The following is a 16612-nucleotide window of genomic DNA, read 5'->3' on the forward strand; positions in this document are numbered from 1 at the left end:
ATTTTAATTAGCGTTGTTACTTTCGTTCGTGTTTTAAGCGCTTTTTTCAGCTATTTATTTATGAAATAGAAATGTAAAATTGAAAGTTGGTGTAATGTGGAGTTTAAATACATAAACATATTCGGTTCCAATGACTTTATAAAAAAATTAAATCTGGTCTTAAAACCAGTTTTTTTTATAAAATATATTTCTTTTGATAGGATATAGAAATATTTATCTTAGTTTCATAAATAATTCCAATTACGGCTTCTTAAATTGTATCATCCTTATCGGTTTTACTCATAAATATTCTTCATTAATTAAACTATTTTATGTAAAGTCTTAATGAATTAGAAAAATTCATATACCCTGACCTTAACATATCTGAAAATCTACATATATAGACGCATGACTTTGTATATTTTTGATATCGATTGAACGATTAACGTTTATTTTTAGTTCTTTTCAATACCAGGGGAATATTTAACAAATCTTTTGTTGCCCGCTTTGTCTACTGTCAATCGACAATCTCTATTTCCCTACATTTTTGTACAGTTAGGTGTAATATGCATCATAGTTGATACCGTTCTAACCGCTGCTGATAACAACAACGGCAATTTCCTGCTCGATTATAAATTGAATGTAGCCTACATTTGTTTCCATTGAATGCCGATAATTACCAGCTGCTCCACGCAGGGACCACAATTTCGACCCTAAAACCATGCCCCCCCTCGCAAGATTTACGAGTGCACAAATATGTTTACATACAAACACACACACACGCATTCACATGCTTTTGCTGAGTTTCCCACCCGCCAGCGAGCTTCGAGCGCTGCTTACGTCGTCGAAATCGAAATCAATTTAATTTTTATTTGTTTTCGTTTTTACACATTTGCGATAACATCTGGTAACCCAAAGCTCACTCTTAATCTATTGTTTATGTGCTTTTTTGTGTTGTTCGTTTTGTTGTTGAAATGGGCGCATAGCTGAGTAAATACTTCGGAACGTGACACAAAATTGAAATGACTTATTTTACTCAGTTTGTATGAGATAAGGAAAGGGAAAGGTACAAAGGGAAATATATGGTTACCGTATTGTTGGGAACAAAGGTTGGAAAATGATGTGAGAAAAAATGTCTCTAAACACGTTGTATTAGTGACGCATAATAACAGTTATGTTCGGCACAAATGCAGCACCCAAAAAGGTTTAAGACGCCTCTTAAACAAAATATGCTCCACCGAGAGTTGGTAGTCAACATCAGCAAAACAAAGAAAATAAAAAAAATCATATATTTCCACAGTAGACCACCATTATTATAATAACTCTTTAAAAATTCAATTACAAAGCCATTTACTTTGTTGCCGAAACACAATTTAAATAACCATTTGAGTGCAATCTATTAAGAAATTCATTTGACGACAGTAATATGCTCCGACAGTTCATGCAAGCGATTCCCCCTTCGTGACTCCACCGTCCACCTGTACGCTAGTTTCCATTTCGGACATTTTTTCTTTTGCTGGCAATACATAAGTCGTCGAGTCTTTCGAATGCGGAATAATCAGCAAGCACTCGTGTGCCTTTGCTTGTTTTTTTTTGTCTAAAGTCTAAATGTCTGTATTAGTGCTGTTAATTCAATCAAATCAAATGTAAATTGTCAAGTCAGCGTTCGTTCAAGCAAATCTAGTTGCAATTTTCCATTCCATTCGGACTTGATTAAAAGCACTTTAGGCGCCACCAGAGTTGTGTAAGTGACGCTCGCGCTGCGGCTACATGTTGCGGACACATTGTTGAGAACGGTTCACAGGCACCACCGGACCAAAGAGCCGCGCTGTCGAGCTGCTGAATTGGCGACCGCGACTGCGACGACTAAATTGTGCACCGTGCGTGGGATGTGCAAAAGTGGAATATTGCGGCATGCCACATGCCACCGCTTGCGCGAGGTGCACTCGGCTGTGGTCGCGTTGAATAACTTTAATAGGCAGCTTTTGGTGGCGGCCGCAACTCAACTCGAGTTGTTTGCAAAGTGAATTTGCTGAATCGCATTGCGGTCAGTGCAGCTGAGGCGAGGTGAAGTGCGATCAATATGCCGTGTGTGGTGCCACTTGTGCAACAATGGCACTTGCAATTTCGATGCAGCACACATAGACACCCAAATCTACTGTCTTTGGTGGTGCAGTGCATTGCCTATAAAAGTTCGCACGGCCACCGCGGTTTTCTGCGCTTTTCGGCAGTTTTTGGCTTCGGCAACTACAACCACAATAGCAGCACAAAACGACAGCTGCCAGCCACAACAAGTTGTACAAGCTTAATAGACAAGTGTGTGCCAGCAGCTTTGTCTGCGTTCTCCAGTTCTCCTCCGCATTTTCGACGCTCCAACATATTTGTGGCAGTTGTACACTTGTTGGTCATTTCAACTTTTAATTAATTGAAAATTTAACAGTTTTTCTATTAAGTTTTTTCCATATTTTCTGCTTTAATTTGTTTTCGAATTTTCCTGGCAAGCAACACAAGCGTTTTAATAACTGCGGGGAATTGTGAGAACTAAACCGTTATATTTCCAATTTCCAGTAGCGCACTGAGTGTGGGAACACTCCGTATACGACGCTTCGAAGAATTTGGTTGAAGGCGCGTAAAATGGGCGTTACCAATGTGCAACATATGTTGTCGTTGCTTGTTGCATGCCGCCCAATTGACAACACCGCAGTATTTATGCTTCATGCTCATCTTGTTCCTTGACATTCCAATGAGGAAGCGATGAGTGACGGAGTTCACTTCAATGAGTGATCCAAAAATTCTCAGAAATGTGGCAGAAAAAGTGAAGAATTTTAATCAAATTTCAATGCTTCTTATTTTTCCTACAAAGAATATCTGAGAACTCAACAAGAAATTCAACTAAATTTGATTTTACTGCAAACAGCTGATCGTGAGATCTCTTCCTGAATGATCATCTGATCACTAGCTAATGGATTGCTCCATAAGACTGATTGCCTTAAACCCGAAGACGAAACATCACTTTTATATTGAAATAAGCTAGAATTATTTGTAGCTTTATTTGGATTTCTAGTCTTCAAAGAACTCTATAAATGGCATTCCTAACGGTTTTCTGTAATATAGACTTTTATATTGAATTCAGTCGCGAATAGTTTCCAACACTTTAATGCCTGATGGTTGATCCAATTTCGAGGCTTAAGTCATGGGCTGGAGTATTTCAAGGAAACTCACATTATCTCGTCACATTCTTGTGAAAACTTTTCCACACACTAAATTCACACATTATGCAAAGGGGGGACAAATGATTGGAGTGTCGTTTACTTACCCCAACTCCGCTTTCACCAATTAACTAATTCCAACCTCCTCAGAATATCCGAGTAATTTCGACCCTGCGCCGGGGAAACAATTCGAACATTTTTATTTGTCCATATGGTTTGTGTTTAGACGCGGCGTCAGTTAGTCGCCAGCTGTTGTTTGTTCGCCATTTTAGTAAGTCGTAATTCTACACGAAGCCGAACTAAAATTTATTGACTTTCTTTCGGCGGTGTGTGGCGAACGTTGATGTTCCTGGTTTCTCGTTTCCATGCCTGTGTTTGTTGTTGTCTTTTGTTTCTGTGGAGCTGGAACAAATTAATTTTCATCTGCTGCAAAGACAGTTTAGTGCTTTCCCTTGGCACTTTGGGGTGGCCAGTCGAAGAGGAAGGAGACTCGTAATGGATGTGGGAAGAACGTGGCTTGCACTGGAGATTAGTAATCTCTTGTGTGTGTTTGCGTGTATAACATGGTGTGTTGCATGCATGTCGTGGCCAAATTACATAAACACATTCTACACCACAACCTCACATAGATTCGCATGCTTTCACGCATGTTTGAGGTTAAGTCATTTTCAATTGAAATTAATGTTTTATGATTGCATGCTTGCTGGTCTCCTGGCCTGTTCTGGTCTGTTTTGCTAGTCTACATACCAACACACATGGTCAGCACGGATCGGGTTGAGGTTTGTTGGGTCGTAAGCAAGTTTCGTTGATATCTAGCATACCTCTCATCTCCTCCCTCATATTAACTTGTGTGCTTCGGACTTTTTGCACTTTCGTAAATGACAAACTCAGCGTTGCCGTTTTCGCTCTCCGCACATTGATACCCTGTGAAATTGCACGTCATAAAACTGTTGAAACATACTATTGAAGCCTTACAGCTCAGCAATCACATGCGATGAATGTTTGAGTGGATTGATGGGAAGGTATGGCTTGCATGGCCGAAGCGATGTCACCGATTAACGCAGCGGATTCGCAGTTCGAATTTTCTAACTTAGTCCACTTTTTCCTCCCTCATCACAGCCATTGACATGTTTAATGTGTGAATGACCGTAGATGTCTATATATTATATTAGAATATATGTCTCTAGTCGGTATTAAGTAAATATAGCGCCTTACTGCAAGTTTTCTGGGACAACCGAGCAGCGCAGCTGAGGTCACACGCCGAGTGGGCGGCTTATTTAATTAAGAGCTCGAATAAAACACAGCGGCGAAAGCGCCAGCAGTTAGTAAGAGATAAACACAACACTCACGAGGTACGACGGATAGGTTCTTCTTAAATCAAATACTGAATGAACAATTTTTCTAGCTTAGTTTTCAAGAATAAATTTTGGCAACCTTATAAAAAATATTTCTGAAATTAATTTGTACAAAGGTATATTTTATGCTCGAGTGGAATCTGCTACCTTCTCTTTAAATATTAGTAATGCAACTATGTGCTATGTGGCAACCCTGGTCTACTTTCTAACTGCAGTACATCTTAATTTGATCATCACTCTGTATAGATTACACAAAAACCTTTCAAGCACCCGCAATATTGACACTAGTATTCCACAGTGCCCACAAACACTCTGCCTCCCAGTTGGGCTCTGTAATTGAGTTAGCGCTTTTAATCGGCGGCGGTAGGAAGTAGCAACTCATGCAATCGCAATGAGGTTAAGGTATGACGAAATGTGAAACCACTGGGATTGAGGCCGATTGGTGAGGACTACACCAATCCGAACAGCCCTGCCATGCCATCGGCTAGGTATATGTGTCAAGTAAACTTTCGTGACGTTATTGGAGTGAAGCGAGCAATTTACGTACAATCAGCAACTTTAACTGCTTCCCATTACGCTACGCCGGCAGCGACTCGTAGTGTTGTGCCCCCCCTGGTGTGTGTGCGGTGTCTGTCTGCCTTGCGGTAATGTGACCTCGGCTTGCTCGGTTACAACGAGCTCGGCGCATAGGTGGGACAATTGTGGGAACATTAAGTGAACTCACGTAATATAGAAATTTAACTTGCCACTCCCCACGTCCCGGTGAGAGCCCAGTCCGACAGCAGCAATTAAAAAGGAATTCTTCTCGAAACCAATAATTACACGATGAACCACGTTGAATGCTCGACAATCCAATTTCATTATCTTCACATGCATGCCACAGCGGGTGTGTGTGCCGCAGAGCTGCGTCAACATTGGAGAAGACAATATGACAACAAGCAAACACGACAGACAAACCATAAAACCGTTCGATTGCATTTGTGTCACATTACACATGTGGCTCTGGTCCGTAACTGCAATGCAGCAGAAACAATGGTAATAACAACAAAAACAACAACGACTTTAATAGCTAGTTTAAACGCCTTCGAAGACAACACAATTCAATTTCTGATCGATCAATATTAATTACTTCACACACAAGTGAGTTCCCAGTGTGGAAGACACGCGAAGCCGACGAGAGATGCACTGCAGACGCACCGATATATATTTGTAAACATGTAAGTATGTATGCTTGTTCGTGCTTGTAAATGCTCCAGTTCGCCGGAACAATGTGCCCAAAATGTCACACAACACTCTGCCGCATTGCAGCGAAGGCAGGGGAGCGGCGAGGGAAGTGGGTTCTTGCTGTCTCTTGGCTGTTGAATGACGAACTACATTGCAGTCGAAAGTGCAGAGTGGCTTCAATTTGTTTGCATTCTCCGGGCAGACATCTTCAAATGATTGCTGCCCTTGTGGCCCTCGAACTCTTGAAATTCATATTTAAAGTAATCTTCGCTTTTCCTTTTGTGCCTTTTGTGTTCGTAAGTATTCGTGTGTGCTCAGCTGCTGCAGATGACGTTGCGTGAACTCATCAGCACCATAGTCTCATTGTTGTTGTTGTTTGCAGTGTTGTCAATGCTTTCGTTAATCTCATTGTTTTATTTTTGTTGTCACACATTTATGGTTGGTGTCGATGGTGATGATGCTGCCATTGTGCCTGCCACAGTTGCTAGCTGACTCGCTGGTGTTGCTGTTGGTGTTGCTGATGATGATAAATCTTTCGAAAGGTGCGTTTTGTGAGTCGGGGTCACACATTCTTTCAAACAAAAGCTTTCACAAAAATGTATATGAGTTATTGATGCATTAGTAGATAGAATTATATATATTTTAGCATGAGTCTAGGATCTCCAGTATATAATTCGACGTTTCCTTCTTTCCTCGAAGATAAAAGCTAAGGATCTTAGCCATTTTGAAAATTTTTCCCGTACGGATACTAAACCTCTTTGGAAACCGATATTGCAGTGACAGAGAGACTAATTTAAGTTTACTGAAGCCAACTTCAGGTTCCGCCACATATATATTAAAAAGTAGAACATCTACGGTTGTCACTCAATTTCTAGAAAAAATCTTTAATACTTTAAACTCTCCCCATTGCAACCACTTAAGCAACTTAGATCGACTATTTACGAGAAGCATTTGTCAGCGTCGCACGTCGAAATGTCGCTAGCACTTAAGATAATAATATCTCAATGTCAACGTGCAACATGCATTTCCCGCTCTATTAAGAGCTCGTTCCCTTCGCTCCTTCACCACGAAAATATCTTTAATTGGAAATTTTGAAAAATGCAAAGCAGTCACATCCAGTTATTCATCTTTATGTAGCAATTGCCGGCGCGATCATGCAACATACATCGCTTTGACTATGTGGCAGCAGCGCGCTTGCCATTTAGGGCCATCATCGTTCGCATCAATATCGCCACTTCATGCCGTCATTATCGTCATCAATCTGATTGTGTGTGCGTGTGTAGGCGCGCTTTGCCGCCCTCAGCGTTCCCTCGTTTGCCTCCAATCAGTGGCATCCTCGCTTCCAATTGTTGCTTCCGTTCGACTACTGTGCCACATACCCACACACAAACGTAATATACGTACTTCCACTTATTTGCGGCTTCTTTTTGCATCTTCATCAGCTCCGGCTTGTTTATTTCTTCTTCTTTTATCTTCTTTTTGTGCTTTCAATTTTGTACAATCGCGCAACACAAGTGCTTCTAGGGTTCCTTGGCTGTGGCAACTGTGTATTTATGCCTATTACGAGTGCTACGAATCGCATGAAGTGTGTGCTCAGCTTGCTCGACATGTGTTCGGAACTCGTTCGAGTGGATTGCTAATGCTGCAAATGTCTATTTCAAGTCTCTCAATGTGCTTTTATCAGTTTGTCCGTCCGTCCGTCCTTCCGTGCGGCCGTCCATCTGTCTGTTGTTGGTCTAGTTGGTTCAAGTACATTTCGTCTCAAGTTTGTGCCATTCTTTCGTTAGACTTGCTTTTGTTGTCTTTGCAGCAATTCCACATTTTTCTCATAGTTTACAACTGTTCTCTTCTGCTATGTGTGTTTACAATGTTGGCTTGTCAGAACTTTGCTTTAATTTAGTTCATTTTAAATTAAATTAATTAAAGCTTCTTGTCTGTCTTCTGCGGCTAGTCTTTTTGTTCAATTGTTGTTCGCTTCGTATGCGTTCCTATGTGTGCGCTCGCGTGTGTGGCCGACAGTTTGGATTGAACTTAATTTGAGACAATTAAGATTTCAAGATAACAAACAGTCACTTAACTATTTAAAATGGGCAGAGTGAGTTCGTAAAATTGACAAGTACCGATTCTGAGGTAATCCAATCGTTCACATTACACACTTACCAGGGGAAGACGTTCTTAAAGTTTATCTTGTCTTGAAACCAGGCATTTTAAAAGCGCAGAATTATTTCTGGGAATTCGAATTGCATAAAAAAACTCCTCTATGCTAGATAAAGACATTAAAGGGCCAACAACAAAAATGAAATAAATCAAAATCGACACAAAAATATTGAATTACCCATGGCTCGAATTACCAATATGTGCATGTAATGCCTTCTAATATTTCATTCAAGATATATCCCTATTCAAATAAAGGTTTCCAGCCTGATACGCCTTCTTTTGTTTCAAACTCTTGGAGTTCGAAGTGCCATACTTACTCATAAATAGGCAAATATGTAATCTTATCCGAAAACACAACTACAAATGTACACAACAGTTTCCACAAGCTGAGATCTATCGCTTCTGCGAACATTGACCCAACAAATCAGCCGAAACGTTCGGCACGTGTTCTCGCCGCATTTGCTTTCAACGCATTTCCTCGTGATTTTCTACGCGTCCAACTGAGAGCTGTAAACACTCACTTATTGATCGTCCTGCCAGCGGGTGGATAGTCGTTAATACGAAAGGATGCATTGTCAGGGAATGGTACTGGTACTATTTGTGGTTGTTGTTGTTGTGGGAGTGCATTCGAAATCACTTGCGCGCTATTGAGATTCCCAAAACGGCGATTTTTTCTATTTTATCAGCGATTTTCCAAGCAAAGTTCATATTTCGAAATATTCCCCTGTTCACCCTCCATTCGGCGTGCTTGTGTAACATATACCACAGTTTCCTTCGCTCACTCCACCGTTGCAGGGTTGTAAGTCAACGAATTTGGTACTCCCCGGAGATGGCGCATAGATTCAATTACATTCATACATTTGTGGTAGTTTCTACCGAGCTGCGCAAATTTCTGTGGGACTCTTTGTACAAATGATGCCAGCTGGCCGATCGACCACGTAGCTCACATGTTGCCGCGCAGGGGTTCGCTAATGTCTAACTTATGTGTCAAATTTGTTTAAAGGTTGTTTGTTTGCCTTTTTGGGTCAGATTGCCTTCTTCGTTTTTTTGAGTATATTTTTTCTATCTACACATTTTATTGTGTTCTGGTTGGTCTTTTTGAATATCGATATATAATTTCACCGATAACAAAAGAACTGGGTTCTCGATAATTAAAAATCTCCAATATCCCTTTCGTTGGCTGAGTAAAAAATTGAGGGGCAAAGGGCTGTCCTAACTAAGAAAAGTGAAGCTTTATTATTCTGTTTCCTAGTCTTTATTTGTTACAAATGAGGAAGTTGTAACTTGTGAAATTAGGTTTGAAGGAAATCAGATCAGATTAGTTTAGGTCCTAGTACTAGTTAAGGAGAAAATGATAATATGATGATGGTATTCCAATGGAGATGCCAGACATGATTTGAATCTTCGCAAATTCAAAAACTTTCCGGGCTCTGGGACACACTTTTTGATTTGAAGTTGATTTCGTTTCGGGAAACCGCGGTTTGTTCATAGATTACATTGCGCAGACAACTTGGTAAACTGTGTCTATAGTTTTTATAGTACATAACGGGGGACGGAAGCTTAATATTGAATTCCAACAAATTAGTTGATGTAAATTAAATGTATTTGTGTTAAAAATAATTGCTTTACAATGGTTTCCAATGGTTAGACAGAATTCAAGACCTGCATAGCAAACCCCTTCCCCACACTTATCACAAGGGTCACTGAACTGCTTTAGAATGCACAATTGCCACAGCATAATGCAATAATATCATAACTATTACTCAGTTAAATAACAATAACGCCTTCGTCCATTTGTTCGGTGCATAGCTGAAGTGTCTTCAGCAGTCGCTGCAGTGCGCGTGGCACGTTCCGCCACGCATTGGCGCTACGCCAAATAAACTGAATAAATTTTATATACTTAAGTGATCATAATTTTGAAAGTCGCTGAATTTCAATTGTCGATTTCACACTGATGGAGGGCTGGCAGACTGGCTGTTGACCACCCGCATTTCGTTGCAACGCGCGAGCAGTGAGCAGCGCCGACGATCGCATGGCCTGTGTGCTGGCACGTCTGGGCACGACGCGCCATAAAACCGGCGACGGCAATAATTCCTATAAAAATTAATTAAAAATTCCATTTAGAGCATAAACAATAAATAAATAGCCATGAATAAAATGCTGAACTTGGTGAGTGAGAGGCGGCGCGTGGCTTCGCTGCCGAACACACACAACACTCGGGTATGTTAACTGTATGTGCTATTTACATATGCAAGTGTGTGTCGCATAGCAAAAGTAATAGAAATTTCAATTCAAACTTCGAATTGCATTGGGCGTCAGCGCTTCATGAGCGATTTACCCTGAAATACAGACGATTGCTGGAACGAACGTGAGTGCCAGTGAATTGTGTGAAGCGATTCTTGGCCCGCGGACGCTTTCACATCATCGCCAACGCCGCCATTGATGCGTGTGCTTCTTCCTGCATTTGTTTTCGATAAATCATAAATCGCTGCTGGCTTCGTGGTGTTGTCTTGACATCTCGTCGCAGCTTTCAGCCACTCAGGCACTCAGCCATGTTGTGAACAATGCGCCATGGATTTCGCTCACACCGGCATTTGTAATACACCCACAGGCGTGATTTTTGAAATTCGACGACCACATTACACGAGTTCCGCCGAATAATATACACAACCCCTTTCGAATTGCATTCGGTCCGAGTGCTTTGTATTTGAATAGTCGTTCGTAAAGTGAGCCTGTGCAAATAGAACAGACTCCTTCCACAGCTCGCATTCTTTGAGGCCATTTTGGAAATTCATTTCTATTGCCAACATATTTCAAAAATTATGTGTACGCAGTTGTCAAAAATTTCCGAAATCATCTTTTACGATGTGCTTGTGGAATTAAATCAACATAACTGCATGCATTCATTGAATACTCTCGCCCAGCGTAAGGGTTTCGTCGTGCCGGGGCACGATACTTTCGAGTGTCGTTAGTGTTTTTTTCTTCATCTGTGTTTTCCCCCCTTTGTTTTAGGTTGTTTTAGATAATTATTTCTACATTTTGTATGCTTGATTGCCAATTGAAGTGTGTCTCCGTGCCATTGCTCAGGGTTAAGGTATTCAAAAGTGAACGCGCGACTAAATCAATATAAAATATGATCCTTAGAAATACGTTTGTTTATGCTATAGAAGATTTTCGGCGTGTTTGTGTGGAGTTCTTCCGGCTTAAAAGGGGTTAATAGCCCATTCAAAGTAGGACGGGGAACATTCTTTACTGTTGTTCTAAAAATTAATAATTATTTTTTTGTAATGATTTTCATAAATTATGTTTTTATGTGTCATTGCGTTGGTCCACACTATAATTGCCACTAATTTGAAGAAAGTTAGACACCAGAACTTTTCATACAAATTCAATCCAAATCCGATCCAAAATAGCTAAAAATGAAAAGATGACAAAATTCTATGTTAGGTGTGAAATGTCCATTAATAATGTAGAACCATCTGGTTCATAACGAATTCTTCTTTAAATTATCAAACATTGTTCACCAATTCGAACCAATGAGAGTTACCCAGCAAATGACGGAAATAAAAATTCAAATAATCTTAATACATTTTGATATTTTAAACGCTTAATTAAAGTCTTTTTGAATACTTTATCGTGAACATAAATTTCCGAATATTTTTAATGTATGCCCAAAATAGATAAAGACCCCTTCATATGATTTTAATTACAAGAATAATTAACTCATTACACTGTCATATGCTTTGTAGCGTCTTAATAGGAGCAACACTTTGTTGCTATCTGTTGCAGCATACAAATTTCACAGCTACAACGATTTAACAGCAACAAACTGCGCGCGAAGAACTCAGGGAACGAGGACACTTACCAGAGATAAACACATTTATTTAAACCACCAAAAATAAAGATACTCGTACCAACACATACAAGGGTGACAGAAAGCATTAAATTTTCTGAAGTGGAATGCGAGTGCCGAATTCCGTCCACGGAGCCCACAATAGCGGCTGCGTGCGCCACACTTGAACACTTTTGACGATGCCAGCCGAACGGAATTGTAATGGCATTCCCCGCTTTATGATTCGCTCGTAAAAACAGTTGCAAAGCAGCCGAAAATGTGACGGCATAAACATGAAAACATGACATCATGCAGAGCAATATTATAAATTGCTTGTTTTCGACAACAAAAATATGTTTTTTTTTTTGTAAATAAATAAAAGCGAAAACGTAAGAATCTAATTTCACCTTTTCTTTCTTCAGATGTCATTTGTATTTGTCTGCCGAAGCTCTTAGCGCGCTACAAATAGTTTAATGTTTCCGCTTCGGCTCGATGATTTCGAAAGTTACATACATGTATCTGTCTTCCACGGCTACCTGCCGCCAGCTGAAGTCGCAATCTGCGCCTTTTACCTCAATTAACGGTGAGCATCTGCCACATTTGTTCGAGCAGCCATTCGCTGCTGCGCTGAGTACTGAGTCCTTTCCCCATTAAGGACATCAGCTGTCGGTGCATTGAACTGCATCTGCCGCAAATTGGCTGCTGCCTTCGATCACTGCGCACACTTAGTTACCGTCCATATTGCGTAGTCAACGCTCCGACTGTCTGTAATTTATTGTTGCTCAAACACACACACACAATCTTGCATCCTTGAGCCGCGTAACACACATACATTTCACGCTCCGCATGGGCAAACTGAACCCTTCTCATTCGCACACGATACTCTTAGTGCCCACAGAGCATGCTTCTAAGTGGCTAGTGGCTTGTTCCGAAGGACAAGTGTTTGTTTTTGTTTGTCTGCCCAGCTGAAGTGTTTAAACAGAGTCTTAGTCTTGGTTTTCTTACACGTCTAGCAAATGCCTTTGCCTTACTAGCCACACAACTCTAGCGCACAACTCTTCGCCTTACCTCTCCATCTGCGCCACCACCCGCTGCGCCGTCCAGCTGCCGTAACTTTTGCGTTTTAATAAAAATTTAAGTAAACCAGAACTGTGTTCAAGCATCTTGTGTTGCGGCGGTCACCCACCTGCCGGCCCTGCGCCGGCTGCCAGCATCTCGTCTTCACTTGGCTCCAGGCACACTTGCTAAACATTCTGACACTTTGCTACCTTTTTATTCGCAAATGATTTTCCACTTTTCTGCAATTTTCTGCTAGTTTGGCTCTCTTGTTTTCAACATTCATGTTTGCACTTGCGTGTTGTTGCTGTTATTGTTGCTTTTGCTGAATTTTTGCGTAAATATTTTTGCAGCAGCTTCGAGTTTTCTTTATACATTCCACGCTACATTTCCCTCGTTCCTCGCCCCTCAGCATCCACTGACTTTCAAATGGCTGAGCTTTTCTCTGACCAGTGGAGCAAATACGAAATTTTCAACAATTTTCTTTCCGGTGTAGGTGTCGTTTTCCTGCTCGTCCATTACTCGGACAGTTGCGTCGAACTGCCACACAAACAGCAGCAGCTGGAACGCATGCTGCTTGGGGATGACAAAATGAACATTTTCCTGTCTGCTAACTTTTAAATGTAGAATTTTTTGCGGTTGACTTGTAAAGTGAAAGCTTTTTTACAATTCTGAACTCAACAGTTTTGCTTGAAGTTGTTCTTGAACTCGGGGTGTGGAGATTGCTTCTTAAAAAGTGAGCTTAAGATAATATATAATATGAAATGTAATACAAAAATTCTTAAATGGCACTGATTTTATCACTAAACTTTTTTTCGCCCGAGATATAGAGCTTCATAGATCTAATATCCGAAAGTTTTTCAAGTCATAAAATTATGTATTTGCGAAAAATCTTTTTCGTTCTCTCTGTAAACGGAAAATGGAAGTTTTGGGTTCAATTTACTTGATCCATCGTTTTTCTTATCTTTGAAAAGACTAGAGTGCGGAGAATTTTCTACTGAAATTTAAAGTGTTTGAGACAATAGAAGCTTCCTTATATAATACAATATGGGAATTTCATTATTTTTGCAAGTACGATGGTTCGATGAAAGCTTCAGGAATTGTAAGCTTTTCTTTATACAATTTGGTCTCAGTCACTGAGCTGCTAGTGAACTTGCAAGGAGATCAAATGTCCTTCGTCCATATCTTTTCCCATGCTTCCACAGGAATACCCACTAAGCTTCGAAATGCATTTTGCTTCCATATTGTACAATTTTATGTTCTAAGTTTTTTCATTCGATTGGCAAACAATATCACGTATTCGAAATTCGTTTCTATTACATTGTGATCTCTCTCCATTCATTCAATTGCAATAAATTCCATTCAAGTTGGCAACACTTGATTGTGCTTTGACAACTGTTAATTTCTGTTTGTCCATATGCCGATGCCGTTAATAAATGTGTGATTTGTCATTGTTGTTGTTGCCGTTGTTTTGCTATATGTACAAATATCTGCAATTGTCGGCATCGCATGTCAATGGCAATCATAAAGCATATGACAACCAAAGCAATAGAAAATCGCAAACAAATAATTCGAATGCGAATGCGGCACACTCGCGGCTATTTGTCCATATGCCGTCTGCTGTTTTGCTTCTTTCGCGTATTGCAATTGTTTATTGGCATTTGATTGACTGTACAACATGTGCTATTCCACACCACACACACACCAATCGCGATACAGCTGTGGTCAGTGTAATAGCGTCGCTTTAAATTAAATAGTATTTATGCTTTTAACATTTCGACGTGGATAATTTAGTGAATAGAATAGTATTGCTAAGCATATAAATATTTTATTATGAGGCTTGCACAATTACGGAGGCTCCTCTACATTAAGAAATGGTTCTATATTCCTGTCCACCATTGTATGGATATGTATGTATCTGTCATGTGTTCATTATCATTGTGAATGACAAATCGTTTCAATGAATGACTCTGTATTAGCAATTCTCGTGTATTATGCCATAGCAACAACAATAGACGGCTAATTTGACGCGGCTTTTGTGGTTTGTGGCAGGTGGCAGGCGGCTTGGCTATCTATTTCACAGAAATACTTCGAAACTTCTTGCCGGCAAACCGCGATTTTCATGTTGATTCATTCTTCACTGCGTTTCCTGTGAGGAAGTTCAGTGAGAAACCTGAGGAAGTGATTGGAGCTTTTATGAAGGATTGCCTCTCATAGGTTTCTAATATTTGACAAGACACATTAATGGCTCGGTACTAATTCTCTTTAAACATTTTATTAAATAATTATACAAAATTAATTTCTGGTTTTCTTCCGTGGTCCTCGGCCAAATTACTACTCAGTCGTTACTACAGTTGTTAGCTACAACGTTGCAATACCAACAACCAATTCCTTCATTAAAAGTGTAAACACTTGCTTTGCCACAAATTATCGGCATCGGCGAGTTTTTTGTTTTTGTTTGTTGACAGCCGCCGAACTCTCAGCCGTGTCGCCTTTATTGGTGCTGCTGGCGGCGCGTTGTGGCATGTGGCAAGCTGCGTCGCATCTCTTCACGCTGTGTGGTATGTTTATTGCCGGCGTTCTTTGCAATTTTGTTGCATGCCACTCGTGTGTCATGAGTGCGACCAAGTTGGCGATGCTGCTATGTTGCTGCAGCATTTTAGTGGTTTTACCGAATAAGCAGCGGTCAGGCGTTGATGTGTGAGTTCGTGAGTGCGTGCCACTTGTACTTAAAAGTTCGTTGTTTAGTTTTTTATGTCACCGAGGAATTTTGTCACTAACTCAACGTGGCATTTCTGCAGTATTTTATGTATTTTGCAATTTTGCACTTGCTGCTGGGAAAATGTGGGAAAATTGGATAATTCCAAAACTTGTGAGAAAGAATGCCACATTAATTTTTAAAAATAACACAAACAGTTCTGTTTTCCATAATATTTTTATTATAGTTGCTACCAACTAAAAACTACGTAAAATTCATGTCAGAGCAACCCTCAAAATTTCTAGTTTTATTGTTGCTATCTTCTATAAAAACGGACGCGAATAGAATGTCTAAACCAAGGTTATCGGGGGTGAAACCTTTGAATATTAAATGCTAACGTGCGCTACTCTCCCACGCACCCCATCCAACCGCTTCCGAAATGCGATATTTAGGGCAAACGAATAATTGCGAAATCAAAAGCATAAAAGGAAAAGATACTGTACGCGTGGCAGCTGTCATCTGCTCGCAGATTTGACACACTTTCGACGTGTTTGCTTCCTACTGGATTTTCAACGATTGCAAACTACACTGACCTCGCACAATCCAAATCAAATTCGATTAGAACTCGTCGATATCGCATTTACATCAACGCGGAATGCCAACCACGTTTCAGCTCGTGAAAATGCGAACGGTCGGACATTGTTAGCATTTAAGGGGGTGGAAAGTGGGTAATTCGTTACAACATCTGTGCCTTGCAGCGATCGAACTGCTTTTCCGATTTTATTACAAAAATTTAATAACGAAAACCAACGAAGGGTGGTTTATTACTTGATTTCCTCATTTCGTAACAACTGCTTGGAAATGCGTTGCCGCTTTGAGTAATTAAGTTTCATAAATTTTCCGCTGATGAACTGAAAACTGTTGAAATATAATTTCGCAACTTTCATGCTCTATTTTGGTTGATTCATGTGACTTCTAAATGTTGACCGAAAGGCGTACAGTTTACTTAGGACGATCTATGAAGATCAGATAGGTCGAAATCTCGATCGATAAGATTGCTGGAATTTTAAACAACATTGTTCAATTTTGAAACCCTTAATCC

The 16612-nt window shown here is 40.2% G+C and overlaps 1 protein-coding gene and 1 long non-coding RNA gene across 8 annotated transcripts in view; one reads left to right on the forward strand and one right to left on the reverse strand.

Moving 5' to 3' along the window:
- LOC105221290 (neogenin) overlaps window positions 1–16612 on the forward strand; it is a 112356-nt gene that overhangs the window by 40747 nt on the left and 54997 nt on the right. The gene's annotated exons all lie outside the window — the stretch shown is intronic.
- On the reverse strand, window positions 2032–4648 carry LOC128922641 (uncharacterized). Its single transcript, XR_008471829.1, has 3 exons — window positions 4404–4648; window positions 4164–4344; window positions 2032–4112 (listed from the first exon to the last, which is right to left on the reverse strand). It is a non-coding gene; the product is annotated as an uncharacterized LOC128922641 (long non-coding RNA).

Source organism: Zeugodacus cucurbitae, chromosome 6, assembly GCF_028554725.1.
Source record: "Zeugodacus cucurbitae isolate PBARC_wt_2022May chromosome 6, idZeuCucr1.2, whole genome shotgun sequence".
Lineage (NCBI taxonomy): Eukaryota > Metazoa > Arthropoda > Insecta > Diptera > Tephritidae > Zeugodacus > Zeugodacus cucurbitae.